General features: G+C 42.3%; 1 long non-coding RNA gene across 1 annotated transcript in view; it reads right to left on the reverse strand.

The window, feature by feature from the left end:
* Window positions 1-10,936, reverse strand: part of LOC109254305 (uncharacterized) — a 212,729-nt gene extending 201,793 nt beyond the window's left edge. Inside the window, exon 1 of the long non-coding RNA XR_008417170.1 lies at window positions 10,377-10,936. This is a non-coding gene — a long non-coding RNA (uncharacterized LOC109254305). The remainder of the gene's footprint in view (window positions 1-10,376) is intronic.
* Window positions 10,937-18,240: the final 7,304 nt, after the last annotated feature.

The raw sequence follows: 18,240 nt of genomic DNA on the forward strand, positions 1-18,240 counted from the left end.
CAAAAACAAATAAGCATTAAAAATAAATACATAAAAATTTTAAAAAAGAAATAAAAGAGAGAGAAACAGAGACAGACCGAAACCCAAACTACATGTATCTAGAGATTTTGTGGGGAATTTGATTTTCAGATCTAGTAGACTAAAAAGTTTAAAAACTTAACATGAACAAAGAGGATTTAATAGAGACATGTATGTATACTACTAACTTTGTATTCTGAAAACAGACATTCTCAAATACTTCTGGAACAAAATTTGTTTGGATAGTAGATTACTGAAAGCCTTTTAAGATGCCTAATATGCAATAAAACTGGAAATAAGCGAAAACAAAATATGCACTTATCAACCACGAGAAAATTTTAACAAAATTCTTGGTTAAGAACAAAAAAATAAGCCCTAAAGTTACAGACTGTTCAGAAATCATGAAACTATTAACTATTAGCATTTAATTGTTACTTGTGTGTCACTTTTTCTTAACACTACTTTATACTTAATCCTCATCACTCTATGAGGTAGATGCCTTTATCTCCATGTTTCAGGTGAGGAAACAAACACACAGAGCTCAAATAGCTTGCCCCAGGTCACAGAGGTATTTAGTGGCAGACTCAGAATTTGAACCCAGACATCCTAGTTCTAAGGCCCACATCTCTAACCACTAGACTGTAAAATTTCATAAAACCCCACAGGAACGGCCCAAGTCAAAGAGGAAAATTCATGGCCTCAATAGCTTTTTATTTTTTAAAAAACAGATTGCATAACACAAGATTCCAGTATGATGGCACTCTTAGCAAAGGAGCCTATTTCCTCCTTCTGCACTAAATGCATAGGGAAAGAAAGAACCAAAACCAAAGTAGAAATGGTGTTGCCCTGAAGATTGACCTGGTCTGAGTTACTGTGTTGAGGTGAGACCCACAGACCTGCGAACATTACATAGACTCAAGCTAAGGATTGAGAAGAATCGTGACTTTGACTAACAATGCCATCAACATTACAGGATCTATACATATGGAGTCAGAATTGTTTCTGTGTATACAAAGTCAAAATTGAGTTCTGTGATGACAATTGTAATGATTTTGATTACAGTAACTTACTAAATTGCTATAAATGGGGACCTTTCGGGATGAAGTGGTTAGGAGCCCAGGCTGTGGCATCAGATCTTGGCTTGAGGCTATGGCTTGGCCACCTGCTAGTTTGAGGACCTTGGTAAAGTTACTGAACCTAATTTTCCTCTTATATAAAGTGGGAAAAACAATAGCTACCACCACCACCCCATCTCCTGAAGTTGTTGTAAGAACTAATTATAAAGCACTCAGTAAGGTACCTGGCACAGAATAGCTTCATTCTCTCACTTTATATATGTTCTAGACACATGCAACACTGGAAAATAAAGTGCTACCAGAAGACCAAAAATTCAAGAACATCCACCCTTCAAAAGTCAGAGTAGACAAATAAATTGTCAAAGGAAACCGTAAGACTTCAGAGCCTCTGTAATAACAGGCTAGGGTATTTGGACAAGCCCTCTTGATAACAAAACAAACAAACACAAACCTAAAATCTCTTGGCAAAATGTTAAAAACAAACAAAAAAACAAAACAAAACAAAAAACCCCACACATGTTTCTTAAAAGAAAGAGGTGCTAACAACACAGTTAGAAATAACCAGAACAAAGGGAACTCCAGAGATAAATGAACACAGAAGCCACTTTTGTCCTGAGGAAAGCTTTGCTCTCATTAGACTTGAACTTGCATTGCTAAAGAATTTGGGTCACAAAAGGGCCATATGTCAAAGCTAAGACTCACACAAAATGGAATGTCTAATGGGAGACTGTCACCTCAATAAGCTAGGACCCAAACAGAAGGAAGAACCAGAGGAATCCAGGCCTTCTGTGAGATCTTATAACTGAGATAGACCCAGAACTCAAGGCTTGAAGTAGGATTAGAGTGGTCCTGGACTGCAATCACCCTCAGGTGCCAAGCAGAAGCCAACTCAAATGCTCTCTGGAAGACTGTAGCTTTGGTCTAGTTCTCCACCGGTTCCTAGAGATAGTTCCGAGTACAATAGTCTGGAATTGATGATGAGGATGTAGGCTAAAAACAAGTTATCTTCAGGGAGAAAAGCAGAATCAGTCATGTATGCATGCATGTGTGCACATGCACGCGTACACACACACACACACACACACACACACACACCCTGAGACACAAACCCACACAAGATTTGGCCTGACTATAAGAATTCTGATTATGTTTAACGAAACATGTAAGCTATGCATCTGCAGGGAACAGGAAATTTTTATCCAGTGATCTTGCAAATGAGAAAGAGAATCAAGTAGAACTTCTGGATTTAAAAAATGTGAGGGGCGCCTGGGTGGCTCAGTCGGTTAAGTGGCCGACTTCGGCTCAGGTCATGATCTCTCAGTCAGTGAGTTCAAGCCCCGCGTTGGGCTCTGTGCTGACAGCTCAGAGCCTGGAGCCTGTTTCAGATTCTGTGTCTCCCTCTCTCTGACCCTCCCCCCGTTCATGCTCTGTCTCTCTCTGTCTCAAAAATAAATAAACGTTAAAAAAAAAAAAAAATTTAAAAAAAAATGTGATAACCAAAGTGAAGAATTCAGTGGATGAGTCAACAGAAGATCATGAATAGGGTTAAAAATCAAAACAAGTTATCCAGATTGTAGCCCAGGGAGACAAACAGGAAAACCAGGAAGAAGTAAAAGGTACAGATGTTAAAGTCAAGGGTATTCAGGGTCCCCAAAGAAAAGAGTAGCACAGAGACCACATTCGAAGAGATATGGCTGAGAATTTTCCTTCACCAATCCAGACTCAAGAAGCTCGGTGAATTCTAATTGTGATAAATAAAAATCAGTCCATACCTAGATACAGCATAACCTTCTAAATACCAGAGACAAGGAGGATACTCTGATATCAAATCTGAGAAAAAACAACAGATTTTCTTAAAAAGAGTGTTGGACTTACAGCAACAAGACAGAAAACAGAATAATCTTTTAGTATGTTGAAGATCATGATCAACCTAAAATTCAGAGTGAAAATATTTCTAGAACCAAGGTGAAATAAAGACATTTTCAGAAAACAAAAAGCTTATCACCCAAAGGAAAATCTAACAAATGCCCATTGGGTAGCAGCAAATATGATCCAAAATTGATGATCAGAGAAGTGAAAAGGATTTGTGAAGTCATGTAAAAAAAACCTTGAACACATAAACTAGGTCTCGTGGGTTCTAACTATAGAAAGGTCATTACTTTTCTGAAAGGAGGGTACAGTTACCAATTAACTTTAGACTTGTTATGTTGATACCACAACTTGATAGGTTGTGATTTTTAGGATAAGATGTAAAAGGAATAGAAAAAGTGTATAATGCCTAAACTAGTAGAGGAAAAATGGAATTTTAAAAAAATTAACAGACGCAGGAAACAGTTCCACAACACAGGAGAACAAAGCACAAAGTAAAGTTAGATTTAAGCCAGATGAAAAAGTGATCACACTTTATTTAATTGAAACATACAGAAGAATGAGGAAAATCTCTATCAGCTTAAAAATATATATCCTGAAAATCGGGGTGCCTGAGTGGCTCAGTCGGCTGAGCATCCAACTTTGGCTTAGGTCATGATCTCACAGCTTGTGAATTCAAGCCCCACGTCAGGCTCTGTGCTGCCAGCTCAGAGCCTGAAGCCTGCTTTGGATTCTGTGTCTCCCTCTCTCTCTGCCCCTCCCCCACTTGTGCCACGTCTCTCTCTGTCCCTCAAAAATAAACATTAAAAAAATTATATATATATATGTATATATACACATATGCATATATACATATATACATATACGTGTATACACACACACACATATATATATCATCACCTTATACATGAAAAAAAGCAATAGGCAAAAAAATTACCTATCACCTTTTGTGGAAGAAAGAATAGAAATGAGCATGCTTATTTTTGAAAAACAAAGCATAAATGAGAAATAAAATCAGTGTCCTATGGGGGTACAGGGGGTTGGTATCTACAAAGTAGAAGGGATAGAGAAAGGAACGAGACTTGTAAGTATACCTTTTCATATAGTTTTGACTTTTGAACCATGTTAATATTTTATGCATTCAAAAAATAAATTTAAACATGAATGGGGAAAACATGAAAGTTGAATGCAAATAGAAACAAAAGAACCCAACCATCTATCACATTGGCCATATTCATAATTATACACCTAATTACACAGAAGGAAAAATACTAATCCAAACAATTTCTGAGCACAGTACTCTGACAATACACCCTCAATGGAATACAGTTTAGTCTAAGGACAAAAAGAAAGCTGCAAAGAAATTTTTTAAGTGACTTAGTTTGTTGTTGATGAAGCCATTATGAAATATTCTGAATGAATCACAGGACTGAACAAATATATTGTTGGGAACCCAGGTTCTCATTGTGGGAGAAGACAGGTACAAGTATCAAAGGTGGACAGAAGAAAAAAAAAATCCTGTAGTATTAGGATAGAATTAGAAACCTCATTAGTATAGGGTCACCTGGGTGGCTTAGTAAGTTAAACGTCCAACTCTTGATTTCGGCTCAGGTCAGGATCTCAAGGTTTATGAGATGGATCCCCCATCGGGCTCCATGTTGACAGCATGGAGCCTGTTTGGGATTCCTTCTCTCCCTTTCTCTGTGCCCCTCCCAACTTCATTCTCTCTCTCTCTCTCTCTCTCTCTCTCTCTCTCTCTCTCTCTCTAATAAATAAATGAAACATTTAAAAAAAAAGAAACTGCATTAGTATAACTTGAGATTTCTTAGCTTTCCACAAAAGCAGCTGGAATCAACCTCATCTCTGTACCCAAAGTGCCTCTAGCATCCAGACCTCGGTTGAACATTATGACATCTTGGAGAAAAGAAGGATTTCAGGGCTGAGACAGGGTAAGTTAAAAGAGAAGCTCTGAAGATCTTGACCAGAGAGTAAAGAAGTGCTCTCACACCTGGTGGGTAATGTCACAGAATGGGCCCCCCTGATACTGGGAGCTTGAAAGAGCTCAAGATGGCCAGACCATGGGTAATTTAACTTCAAAATGAGTAATGACAGGAATTGATCACAATACTGAATCAACAACTCATCCACAAATCCACTCTGATCCTGAACCCTTTTTTTGGGGGGGGAGGACAGAGAGACAGGATGCATATGCACATGGGGGTGGGGCAGGGGAAGAGGGAGAGAATCTCAAGCAGACTCACCCAGGGTGGATCCCCACATGGGGCTCCAGCTCATGACCTCAGCTAAAATCAAGAATCGGGTGCTTTACCAACTGAGCCACCCAGGCACCTCCTAAAACTTTATTTTAAAAGGGATGGGGCAAGAGAAGAGAGAAAGGGAAAGCTTTTCCTTAGAATGCCAACAACCAGGTGGAGAAGGAAAGATAGAAATTGAAAACCATTGTTTTGCAACAGTAAAAATCACCAACGGAAGATGAAATATGGGGTAAGAGATTGCTGGGGACCACAATGTAGAGAAACCCGAAAGACACCTACCTTAACCAAGGGATCAAACATATTATAACGGGATAAACTATACTATTCGCCCCTAACACACTCACTGATGAGAACACAGCATCATCTGTGTAGTATTCCTGCCAGAACTATTTACCCAGACCTAGAGAGGGAAGGAGTCAGACAAATACAAATAGAGCAATATCCTGCAAAACCACCACACTGAATTCTTGAAAAAAGAGATTGACAACAGACAGACACACAGACACTGAGATGGAAAAACAAAACAAAACAAAAAAAGTCTGGGTCTCTCTTCTATATAGTGAAAACTAAATGGAGTTCAAGACTCTTCGTTGGATCCTGAGTGGAGGAAAATTTTTAAAAGACCTCGTTGGGACAATTGAGGATATCTAAATATGAACTATTAGATGATAATGTTGTATCAATGTTAAAATTCCAAAGTGGATCATTATATTGTGGTAGGAGAAGGTCCATGGTTCTTCAGAAATAAGGCTCAGCTCTCATCAAGTTCAAAAAATACTTAAGTGTATGTATTTATGAATTTGCATACATACAAATTCATACACACAAATTCATTTGCATACACACAAATTCATACACAGAATTTAGCAGAGTACCAATGATTGGTGAATCTAATTGGTAGTTTTCCTTGCAAATTTTCTGTAGATTTGAAATTTGTCAAAATCAAAAGTTGGGGAAAAGTTAACTGAAATATACATTTAAAGCACATATGATTATATTAGATGTACACAAGGAAAATATCCAACTATATGCAGTATATAAGAGAGCCATATTCAACATGAAGATTATTTTTAATGTTTATTTATTTTTTTTGAGAGAGAGATACAGAGCTTGAGTGGTGGAGGGGGCAGAGAGAGAGGGAGACACAGAATCCAAAGCAGGCTTCAGGCTCTGAGCTGTCAGCCCGGAGCCCTACATGGGGCTCGAACTCACGGACTGCGAGACCATGACCTGAGCTGAAGTCAGACGCTCAACCGACCGAGCACACAGGCACCCCTGAAAATGAAGATTTTTTAAAAAGGTAGTTCTGGTGGCTCTATAAACACCAGACAAGATAAATTGTAAGCAAAACGCATTACCAGAAAAATTAATCTCAATGATTTTTCAAAAAGTTCAATTCACAAATATATTTAAAAATTCCAAAACTGTATGTCTAATAAAATGGCTTCAATATATAAAGCCACAGCAACACAGTACAAGGAGAAATAGAAAAATCTACATTCTTAATGAGAGGTCTTAACCTAAATCTCAGTTGTTGATGGACCAAGCAGCCAAAGCAGAACTCAAATGAGTGGAAATACCCACATACACAAGAATCTAAAGTTTAGCATCCATAAACACCTTCTGTAATACTAGGAGATATTCTCTCACTAAAGAAAAAAATAAATCCAGAAAGACCTCGAATATAGAAAGCAAGGGTAATCAAAGCAATTAAAAACCAAAATAAAAAAGCTCTAAAACTTCTTCTTTACAGAAAAAAAATAACCCTAGCACTATTGTCTTTATATATATATATAATTTTATATATATATATATATGTATATATGTATGTATATATGTATATACATATATACATACACACACACACACATATATATATATTTTTTTTGATGGGGGGAGGGGCAGAGAGAGAGGGAGACAGAATCTGAAGCAAGCCTCAGGCTCTGAGCTGTCAGCACAGAACCTAATACGGGGCTCAAACTCATGATTGGTGAGATCATGACATGGGCCAAAGTCGAACGCTTAACGAACTGAGCCACCCAGGTGCCCCCGAGATTATCTTAATAGGAGAAGTGGATGAAATTGAGAAGGAACTAAAAGCATGGAGACATGGTTATTTTGTACAAAAGGAAGCTATAGATTCTGATTAAGTCTGGAAGATAGAAAAATATTTAGATGCATATCAAAAATGTAAGATTAACTACTAGAAAAATACAGTGTATTGTTCCTAAATGACCTGAGTAAAAAAAAAAAACAGAAAAAAAAACCAGGAACAGGAACAAAAGCAAACAAATAAGAAGTTAATCAAAGACAGGAAAAGTAACAAATCAAGAAAATAAGAAGCATGGTAAAATATGGTATGTCAATCCAAACATGTCTGTGACTCCAACAGATGGCTTGTAGGAGGAGAAACAAAGCTAGGAGCTATTTACAAGAGATACCCCTAAAATAAAATGGCACCACATAGTTGAAAATAAGGAGATCCAAAAAGTACATACCAGAAAAATACCAAGAGGAGCACAATAATAATGTCAGACAATACAGTTTGAGGCAGACATCACTAACAGAAGACAAAGAGGTGTATTTTTATTTTTAAAACATTATAATCCACAAAGATCATAATAGTCACACACAGATGTGCATTATCCCCAGAATTTCAAAATACAGAATGCAAAAAAGCCTCATAAAAATATAAAAAAGGAAAATTTATAACCACAGTAGGTCTAACACCCTTAGAATCCATTCTTATGCAATTTCTCCAAGTTTCTCCTGATTAGCAAAATCTTACTATTTGTGTAGTGTCTAGGTTACTTTTTCTCAGGTCTCAGTGTATCTCCATCCCTAGAGCATGCTAAGAATTGACCCTAGTGATACAGCCAATGGTAACAAGGATGGCTGTGGTGGGTCTTGAGGAGAATGACATCCCATTTCAAGACATCTGCCCTGGTTGAGGTGAGCACGTAGGTTTCAAGCAAAGGAAGGGACCTCTCTTCAGATTTTGGCAGACAAGATACTTCCACTGACGAGGGAAGCTTGGGGTGACTTGGGCTTCAAGATCGTTAGTTTTCTCAGTCTAACGACACATTTCTATTCCAAGTTTTGGGATCCCATTCTTTCCTATTAATGCCCTAAACTTTAATGAAAGAAATTTGCCACACTGTGAATTTAGCACTCACAACTCTACAGTCCACACAATTAAATTTTGTACCTGATTTTTAGCAGTATCAGCCCCGTGACTACAAGAAGTAATCACTCTTGCAGGGCTCTAATAGAAGGTCTCTGACTTCCTATAGTCACATCGTGATTTGAGCTGAGAGCTAACGAGCCTGAACTTGTCCTTTCCTCTCTGTAAGTATTCTAGTATATTCAGGGCAATCTACTCCACAGTTCTGTTCTTTAGTCCTCATTACTGCTCTAACAGTCAAGTCCAGCACTTGCTTGAGATCTCAAGGCATTTGCATCCAGTGACATTGCATCACAATTAACCACAAGTGATAGCTTGATTAATTGGGATTCCATGGCATGCCAGATATTACCAGCATCCCATTTTCCATTAGCAAGGAGCGGAGCACTGCACTTAAGCCTAGACAAATCCCCAAATGCCATTTGTGTGTATGTGTGTGTGTGTGTGTGTGTGTGTGTGTGTGGTATTTATCTTCTGGGACCACTTCCAGTGCCAATTCTATCACTCAGGGTCCAGGCAAGAGACAGAAACTACATAGGAATTTGATCAGGGAAGATTAATACGAGGAAATATCTACAAGAATATATACTAATAGAGAACAGGGCAGAGGGAGAGCAGCCAACGAAGGAACAAACTTGGAAGGGCAGCCCCTTCCCCATAGTGGGATTCAGATCTCCTAGAGGACAAGTCTCCAGCCTACTAGATAGTCAAGAAGCACTCTAGATGCCTAGGGCCGGACCTGGTCCAAAGTGGGTGAGCTGAGGCGGGTCCACTGTGAGGCCTCCTGCTGGGTGCCCGCAAGCAAATCAGTCAGGCTGGGCACTGGCAACACAACTTGCTGGAGGGTAAGCGCCACTCTGTGTCCTACACATTCCACTGACAACCAAACGGGAGTTCACTTCAAACGGGAAGGTGCCCCTGCTTCCTGCCATGTCCCTCCAGCACCCTCTACTGGCAAAGGCTGGCATTGCGCCGGACGGCAAAGGAGAAAGGTTTACAGTGTGGCTCCGCTATCAAGGCAGTGAAGGGCCCATTTGGAGCTGAGAGGCAGTAAATTGGTAACTAACGTATTCACTCGCTATTGCACCCCCTTTTCCTTCACCCAGCCCATTAGCTGTCTGGGGCTCTTTACCTGGCTCAGTACCCTAAACCCTTATTCCCAATGGGGTTAGCCCTGGGTAATACTGCCTAGGGAGTGCCACTTGAGCACTTTGCTAACCTTGATTATGGACACAGTAGTCCCAGGACAGGACGGAACCCAAGGGAAGCCCTAGACATCTGCCATCCATATTTCTCTACATCCTCCTTGGGCAAGGAAACGTTCCCTTGATAGTTTCATCAATCACTCCGGTCTTACACGTGGGTTGTGTTGTTTTTCATTTTTGTCCATTTGCCTGGTAGTGACTCCTGCAGCTATGAGTGTCCAGGTGGCTCTGTCAATATCCACACTCAATAGACATATCACTGTGCCTCCTGGAGAAAGCATTTGTCCTTTGGGCACTAAAACCTCTAAGCTAGCCAAGCCCGGATTCACAGGGACAGGGAACACTTCGTAAGTGAGTTATGCTATAATCATCAGAGGGAATGGAGACAAGGTTCCAGAGGAGAAAGCTGAAGCACATAGAGGTTAGATACCTCACAGAGGTTGCACGGTTACAAACAGCTAATCTGGAATTCAAAATCATGCCTGACTCCAAAGTCCACATTGTTTCCAATCTACCATGTGGCCTCCCGACTATCTGCCAGGCAGCTGTGAAGTATTAATGATAAACACAACATCGGGCCCCAAACCTCCAGTGCTGTCTCAGCCTCTAAGAGAATCGCCTCCATCTCACAGACGCACAACGCCTCGAGCTGTGCTTACCTGCTTCCAGCTCTCCCTGCCTGTTTGTGCTGTGCATCACCCAAAACCCAGCATCGTTCACCCAAGAATGTTGAAACCAAGGGTCCTACCTTTGTGGGTAGAGTTTTCTTCCCTTATGTCAGAGCTGCTGCACTTTTTCCAAGCTCGAAAACATTACAGCAGCACTAGCTCATGGGTCCAGACCTTCGGCAGTTGTCCTACCACACTTTTTACCCTGCGCGCGGTGGACAGGTAGTCTGGCTCAAGGGCGGCCATAGTAGTTTTGCGGCGGGGAGGGGGGGAAACACAACTGACCATGAGTGGTGGAAATTTTAAGCTGCTGAGGGAGGAACAGCTGACCTTTAAGAATGCCTCCAAGCATGAGCGTGGCTGTTAGGAAAAGGAGCAGCAGCTGCAAAGGAACGAAGGCACCCTTACAGGTGATTAACCACCACTAATGCCTCTCCTTCGAGATGGTGGGCGTGGCTGCCCCAGCCTCAAGATATATGTTTTATGATGAGCTCTCCCTTCATGGCACCCTAATGGGAACACGTGGCTCAGATTTGGGGAAAATATTAACTAAAACCTACATTAATACAGAGTCTAATAGAGTCCTTTTTTTTTTTTTTTTAAAAAAAGCAGCTGGCCATAACCTAATAGGGAAAGAAATGATCATGATGTAGCTGTTCTCCTTGCACATGAAACTTCATAATAAATAACTTTCATGCATATAGGTCACCCCCAAGACCAGGTTCCACTGTGGGTTTTAGAAACATGATCTAATTTGTGTAGCTCTAAGTGCTCAGTCAGGGTCAGGCATTATTCATCCACGTATCACATTTTACCACTGAGTCAGGTGAGGGATGAGGTAGAGCCCACCTTGGGAAATGGTGTGAAATGAGGAAAAGTATCTTCAGCTCTGTACCAGCAGGGCACCACCCTCCACCCCCCTACCCTCCTTCCTCCACGTTCCTGGAGCCTGGCCTCCCTCTGCTCTGCTCTCCACTAACCAAAACCTATTTCCTGTGTCTCATGCTCTCAGACCTCAGATGTCAAGCAGTGAATCTGATTCACAAATCAGTGCTCATGTGAAGAGACAAACAGGCAGTGTACCATCATTTAAGTAGATTTTTAGTAAAATCTAGCTTTCACCTCTTAAGGGACAAGTAACAGCAATCACTTTGCTTCTGCTTTTTAAAAAGACGAAAAGAGTGAGTGTGACCCTGTGCGATTTGGAAGGGCCTGCACTGCCCACATCCCCTTTCTGAAGAAACAGCCTTGTAGGGAACTATGTGATTCTACCCCATGCCCTCCATCCACAGCACTGGCAAATGCCTGACCATAGGGTGGTCAGTCTAGACTTCTGGTCTGGCCCCAAAAGATGAACTTTGCAACTCGTGTTTTTTTCTTCAGAATTGGAAAACCGAAAGCAGCTGGAATGGCACATAGCCAGGGTATCATGGTCCAGAAGAGACTCTCCAGCCAAGAGAAGGAGGAGCAGGAGAGAGACGGTGAGGGGTGTGGCTGCCTTGAGAGTTTCCTTAGTCCCTGGCTACTTTCTAGGCTTCCAGAGCTAGTCCAATGAGACTTCCACTCCTCTTAGCCTGTTCTTGGATGTCCATGACACTTGCTCTTGAATTTCAACACCAATGAGACTGCTACCTAGAAGGTGAACAATTGTCCACCAGTTAACAGCAGAATATAGAGCAAAATCCTGGCCTCCAAACCTGAACTGATGTATCTGTCCCCAAAAGTAGGAGTGATCATGAAAACACCCAACAGTTGTACGGCAGAGGCCCCACTCATCAGAATGGTCTGCCCTGTCAGATACCAGCGCATGTGCCCCGGCCTCTAGCTTCAGTCAGGATGGTCGTGGCAGTTGGAAGAAAGCCATCAGAAATGCCTTCACACCCCTTCTTCCCTGAGATGACGCTGCAAGAGCTTACCATAAGTTATCTTCACATGTTTCCCACCCAGACTTGGTGCCTCCGGCCTCCCTGCGATTCCCATGGTGCCTGAAAGGGGTGGGGTGGGCCCTTCTGAAAGGGAAAGTCACCCTGGTCTGGCACACGTTCCAAATCCTTAGGTGGAACCAATCCTTGGTTGGTCTGTATCCACACGAGTTAGAATGAGTCAGGGCGTGGCCATCAGAGCAGGGGGAAAATCTCTCTGAAGCTCTTGGGGGAGATTTTATAGGTCCCTGTGGAGAAAGACACACAGCATTGGCGGCCATGGTAAAAAGCACAGGCATGCTGCCTCTGTATACAGGCAGAGGACCACTCCTTCACACAACTCCCGTTGAGCCCTTGGGCACTACCAGTCCTGCCCACTTTTACACAGACTCAGATGGAATTTGTAAAACATAGGTACCCCGTGCAGATTTTTAAGCTAATATCTAAATTTTTCATTTTGAGTTTAAACAGTTACAAACAAGTGTCACAATGCAAATATTGACATTAAAAAAAAAAAACAAAAACCTGTTCCATTATTCTCTTAAATGTAAAAATAGAAATGGCTAGTGAGATAGAATATGACTTGAGGGTGAGACAGGAGGGTGAGAAATCCTCTTTAAGCAGCTGAGATCATCAGTATCCAGGCAAAGCTGTAGGGCAAGAATGCTCTAAGCAGAGGAAACAAGTGCAAAGGCCCTGAGGCGGGAACAGACCTGACTTATTTGAAGAACAGGAGAATGTTAGTGTTGCAGAAACACAGAAAACAAAGAGTAGTAAGACATAGGCCATAAGAGAGAGGGGTAGGCAGGGGCTGGATCGTGCAGAACTCTGGAGGCCGTTTGTGTTTACTTCTTTTTGCCCCTCCACACTCTCCACCCCTATGTCCCTGCCTGGGCCACAGGAGCCTGACCCGTGCCTCTGTCAGTAGGCTTTGTTGACTGCTGACTTCCAGATGTGCTTAGCCAAGGGTGTGCTCCAGCAGGTCTGAAGAGGAAAAAGCAGGATTGGGGGGCTTATTCCCCTGGCTCCCTTCTTGCAGAGTCTCACGAGCCAGCTGGGTTCCTCCAGTGAAGATCCCAGCCCCTGTCAGGGAGCCTCTCTACCCTGCCTCTGGTTCTGGTCACCACTTTCTTTCCCCGCCTCCCCACACCCTTCATGCCTGGGGTGATCCCACTTGCTGTTATAGCAAGGGAAACTCTTCTGGTTTCCCTAACACGCTCTCCACCTTGGTAAAAAGTCCCTCCATTCAACTCTTCTCCAATTATCCTAACTTGTGTGGGTCATCTATTTCCTCCCGGACCCCGCTTGGCACGCCATGATAAAGTGCTTACATTTTATTAGCAGTATTCTTAAATCCTTTGGTAATCGTCTTCCATCCTGTGAAATTATAAAGTCGTATCACAGATCTTTTTTATTCTAGCTTTCATTTCCAGTGCTTCTATGGCGTTACAGGAAATGCAGTGACTCTATATGTGATGCATGACAGAGCTACGCGACACTTGAGAGACAACTGGTCCATTGAGAACAAAATGCAGTTGGAGGCCATGAAGTTCAAGTCTTGAGCGGCATTCCCATGCACAACCCTCTCTGGGGAATGCAGCCACAGTAACTGCAAAGTCCATTCCCCTCTCCAGGTTAAAAACTTCCTCTTCACCCTCGTGTTGTTATGTGGAAGACTTTCAGCCATAACCATATTTAGTCCTATTTGGGGAGGGGTGGGGAGTGGCGGGCCAAAAGCTAAAAAGAAAAATAAAGTCTGTGTATATGCTTCATAGCTGAGATCAGTTTACTCCTAGCATACTTGCTTGGGAAAGCCTCCATCAGAGGCCGTGTGACCAACAAACCAGGACGAAAACCTTTCCTTTCAACCGGGTGGACCCTGCCTGCTTTCATTCATCTCAATCCAAGGACCATCATGTCAAGTCAGGGCTTCGTTACACTGTGGGACCCATAAGTGGCTGCAAGGCCACTGCGGACGGAAGACGGTCCACGCTAATCACGGCAAGTCACAGCTGACTTTTTTTGGTTGTTGTTTAAAGCGTGTTTCCTTCATCAAGATAACATAAATGTACTGACAAAGGGAAACGTACAGACAGCCCAGAGAGGAAGCAGAAGGTAAGAGTGGATGGCCCAGTTAAAAACAGGAACATGTGCAGAGGAGACAATTTCCCTCCCCTTGCAGGCTGAGCCAGGTCCCCAGCACCCTGAGCAGCTGCTCCAGGACGGAAAACCCCCGGTGCCGTATATTGTAACCAGACGTTCGGCTCACACCTTCTGAGAACACCAGGGAAGGCCAAGAAGCGTGGGGGCTCCTGAAAATAAGAAGCGAAGAAGAAAGGATGTAGGGGTTGGTTAAAAATAAAACTTATCAGATGAGAATTAAGTCCACAGAATGTTATCTCTCTTCGCAGGAGGGCTGGGGGGGGGGGGGGGGAAGGTGGGAAATAGGCACGTCAAGGAGAACGCAGGCCACAGGATGAATAAGCATAAAAATAGGAGGAAATGACCAAGCAAAGGAGCCAACCCTGCTGGGGGAGGGCCTTTCTAGGACAGGCGATAGCCCTCAAGGGTCGCATGAGAAACCAGCCAATGCACTGTTTCTCCTGCAGGGATCTATTTTTTTTCCCCTCTGTACCTTTTTCAAATCGGTTATTCTTTGTCGCCTCCCAGGTGCATTTATTATACTTTCAGAAAAAAATAAAGGTCTGTGGAAGATGTTCTTGGGGAATTCCTACTTCCCGGCATATTTACGGCAGGTAACCTTGTCCCCAGTGAATTTTTCAAAATCCAGACTGTGGGCAAGTACTTAAGCCCTCGCCCCGCTGGGAACAGCTGCCCGCCTCCCTACCCCCACCCACCTACAGCTCATCTGAGATCTGGCAGGAATTTGGGCTATTCCCAAAGCTGCCTTCCCAACAGGCCTACCACACCCAGACCCTGTTCTCTTTTAACTTCCATTTCCCTGGAAGTTCACGAATGATAGATAAAATGCTTCTTCCACTTCTCAATCCCAAGTCACCTTCCTCCTGTACATCCGCCAGGCATCTGTCATGAGGGATATGCTGTTCTCCCTCAAAGAACAGGCGCAAAACAATGTCTACTTGTTAAATTAATGTTTAATGACCCAGTGTTGATCTGCTCCTAAAATGATGAATTTCATTCCACAACTGCTCTTAAATCTGCAAGGCAAAACTGTGGCAATAAAACACAACAGCCGTTCTGAGATGTTGCTCTAATTTTAAAAAAAGAACCACAAAATCATCTTCATACATTTTCTGAAAAAAATCTCAGCACTCAGGAGCATGAGCAGCAACCACTTCCAAAAAAGCTGACTTTTCTAAGGGCTAAGTTTATCAAAGGTCAAACAAACAGGATTCAAGAAAGAAATCTGGTGCTTTTTCAGCGCGCACAGCATTTAAGTAAGCAAAAGAGCTGGGTTAAGGAAATTAAAATGACATCCTTTTAGAGGCCACCTTAAAAAGACTCGGCAGAGACTGTCCAAGGGCCTTTGAGAATTAAAAATGTTTATAAATTTCTACTCAATGTCACTCAGAGGTGATGAAAGCATTCCTAAGATGACAGAGCCTTGCTCAGTCTCTTCCCTTAGTTTCTATTTCTCAGATGGAGAATTGTCAGGAACAGAACTACACTGACATCTCAGCTCTACCTCAACCCCAGAGTGGGAAGCTAGGTGTGTGAAAAAGAAAACTCGGCTTTCCTCCCCCAGAGTGCATCAAAACAGGGACAGGAGGGTAGCAGTTTACACGCTGCCCAAATGTCACGATGATGCACTGTGGCCCGCTGGGAAGCCTCTACATGGCAACCCAGGAAATCCATTCTGTTTCCCCTCCCAGTGGCCCACCCTGCATAACTCTGCTATGTGGGTGATGGTACGCCCATCCTGCCCACGCCCAGCGTGAGCCCGAGGGGCCAACATTGGACATATACCTAAAGTTCCTCCACGATCCTGAGAGGCAGGCAGGAAAGAACCCATTACAAAGTCAAGGGAGAATTCAACTATGAAGTTGGCGATTTCTGTTCCTGTGGTTTACACTGAGTAACTGACATTCCTTTGGGAGGCTGGGCACTAGACCCCTGTGGATAACCAAATACTTAGGTAAATATGCAAGCAGCTAGCATTGAAAGCTCCCCTTCTCCCTACTCCACTCATTCCTCTCTTGTTTTACCATCTCCTCTGTGGGAAGGAGATACCAAAGACAACAAATACTGAGGAGCTGGAAGTCCCAAGTCAAACCCAACCACGTTGTGCTACTCCATTACCCTGTGACCTTGGACAAGCCACCTAACTGTTCTGAGAACATTTTCTCACGTGTAGAGAAGAGCTGTATCCCACTGGCTGCAAAGAAGAAACACATGAGAGCGTGTAGCATAGGCCTGGCATATAGGTATTCTCTGAGTATGTAGTCATTTTACCGATTGTTCTGTGTCAAGACTTGTTAACCGCTGACCGTGGCCTTGTAAATAAATGTAAAGGAGAGAGGCCATGGTAAATGCAGCCTCTCAAAGGACCTATCAACATGAAGGATCAGCAATATAGTAAAAAATCACATTCGGAGAGGAGTGGAGTGGGTCTGAAAGTTGATTGGTTCTTTAATATAAGGCAGCACATACGATCCAACAGAGCTCCACGATACCCAGCTTCATTTTGAGAAGAACTATTTACTCTGTTTTGGCAAGTCTCTAACCACTTTGTTAACCAGTAGTATTCTCTTCATGTCATTCAAAGGATTTAAGACTGAAGCTAAGTCGATCTGGGATGATTTTTATTTAAAATAACTTGGCCAAGAACATCCTTTGGGCCAGTCCTCATAGTTAATCAAATAGAAAAGCACCTGACATGTCCAAACTCCTATTTCATACAAACTGCTGACCCAGCATGGCATTTCCCATCATGGCTTTCTAAAACACAGGAAATTTCAGGACTGAATGACAGAAAGAAAGTAGGATGACCCAACCTCTAAAAAACCGGAGTTATTTAAAGAAGAAAAACAAAATCATGTCTGAGTGGATAATTCATGATTCGGACAGCCTAGCATTTAATTGGTATTAACTACTCTACTAAAGATCTATTTAATGCACTTAGGTAAGACTTTTTATTTCCATGAAGTCAGATCTTTGGTTCAAAATTTAATCTCCTGCCAAGGGCTCTGTACTATATAGGTGACGTAACACTGAGGTAGGCTCTTAACATTTCATTGCCAGGAATATAAAGGAAATTGATCAAATTATTTGCCAAATAATGTTTCTTCAGCAGGGTTAAGTCTTCCCCTAAGTGGGCTGTCAAAGACAGGAGCAAAAAGCAGACCCTATTAAAGTTTTATTTTCCAGGTTAAATCTTCCAGGGCTCAAATTCAACCACGAAAAAAATCAGTGCATTAAAAATTGATTTCATTTATAGTTTATTAGTTTATAGGACCTTTGCCTGAAGGAAATAAGCAAGGCCTAAGGGGTCAGATCTTCTGGCAAGTCAAAATATTGACTAAAATGAAAGATACAAGACATACTATTGGAATGACAGGATATTCCTTCAGAATCTTGTCACTAGCATCCTCATGACATTAGCAACCATGGAAAAAAGTTACAATTTTATAGAACATAAAATTCCTAGCAGATGATGTTCTTTCTTTTCTCCTACTGATGTATTTCACCAGAAGTGTTGAAGGATGCACCCTGTCCTATCTGAAGTTATTATTTTTTTTTAATTTTTTTTTAACGTTTATTTATTTTTGAGACAGAGAGAGACAGAGCATGAATGGGGGAAGGGCAGAGAGAGAGGGAGACATGGAATCCGAAGCAGGCTCCAGGCTCTGAGCCATCAGCCCAGAGTCCAACGCGGGGCTCGAACTCACGGACCGCAAGATCGTGACCTGAGTCAAACTCGGACGCTTAACCGACTGAGCCACCCAGGCGCCCCTGAAGTTATTCTTATGTTACTCCCACAGTCCCAGGCTATTAAAGGGCAGAATTCTTCTTTGTTCAATTTTCAGATTCAGAGTGTTCA

This window comes from Panthera pardus, unplaced genomic scaffold, assembly GCF_024362965.1.
Source record: "Panthera pardus isolate Hobbes unplaced genomic scaffold, ASM2436296v1 HiC_scaffold_24, whole genome shotgun sequence".
NCBI lineage: Eukaryota > Metazoa > Chordata > Mammalia > Carnivora > Felidae > Panthera > Panthera pardus.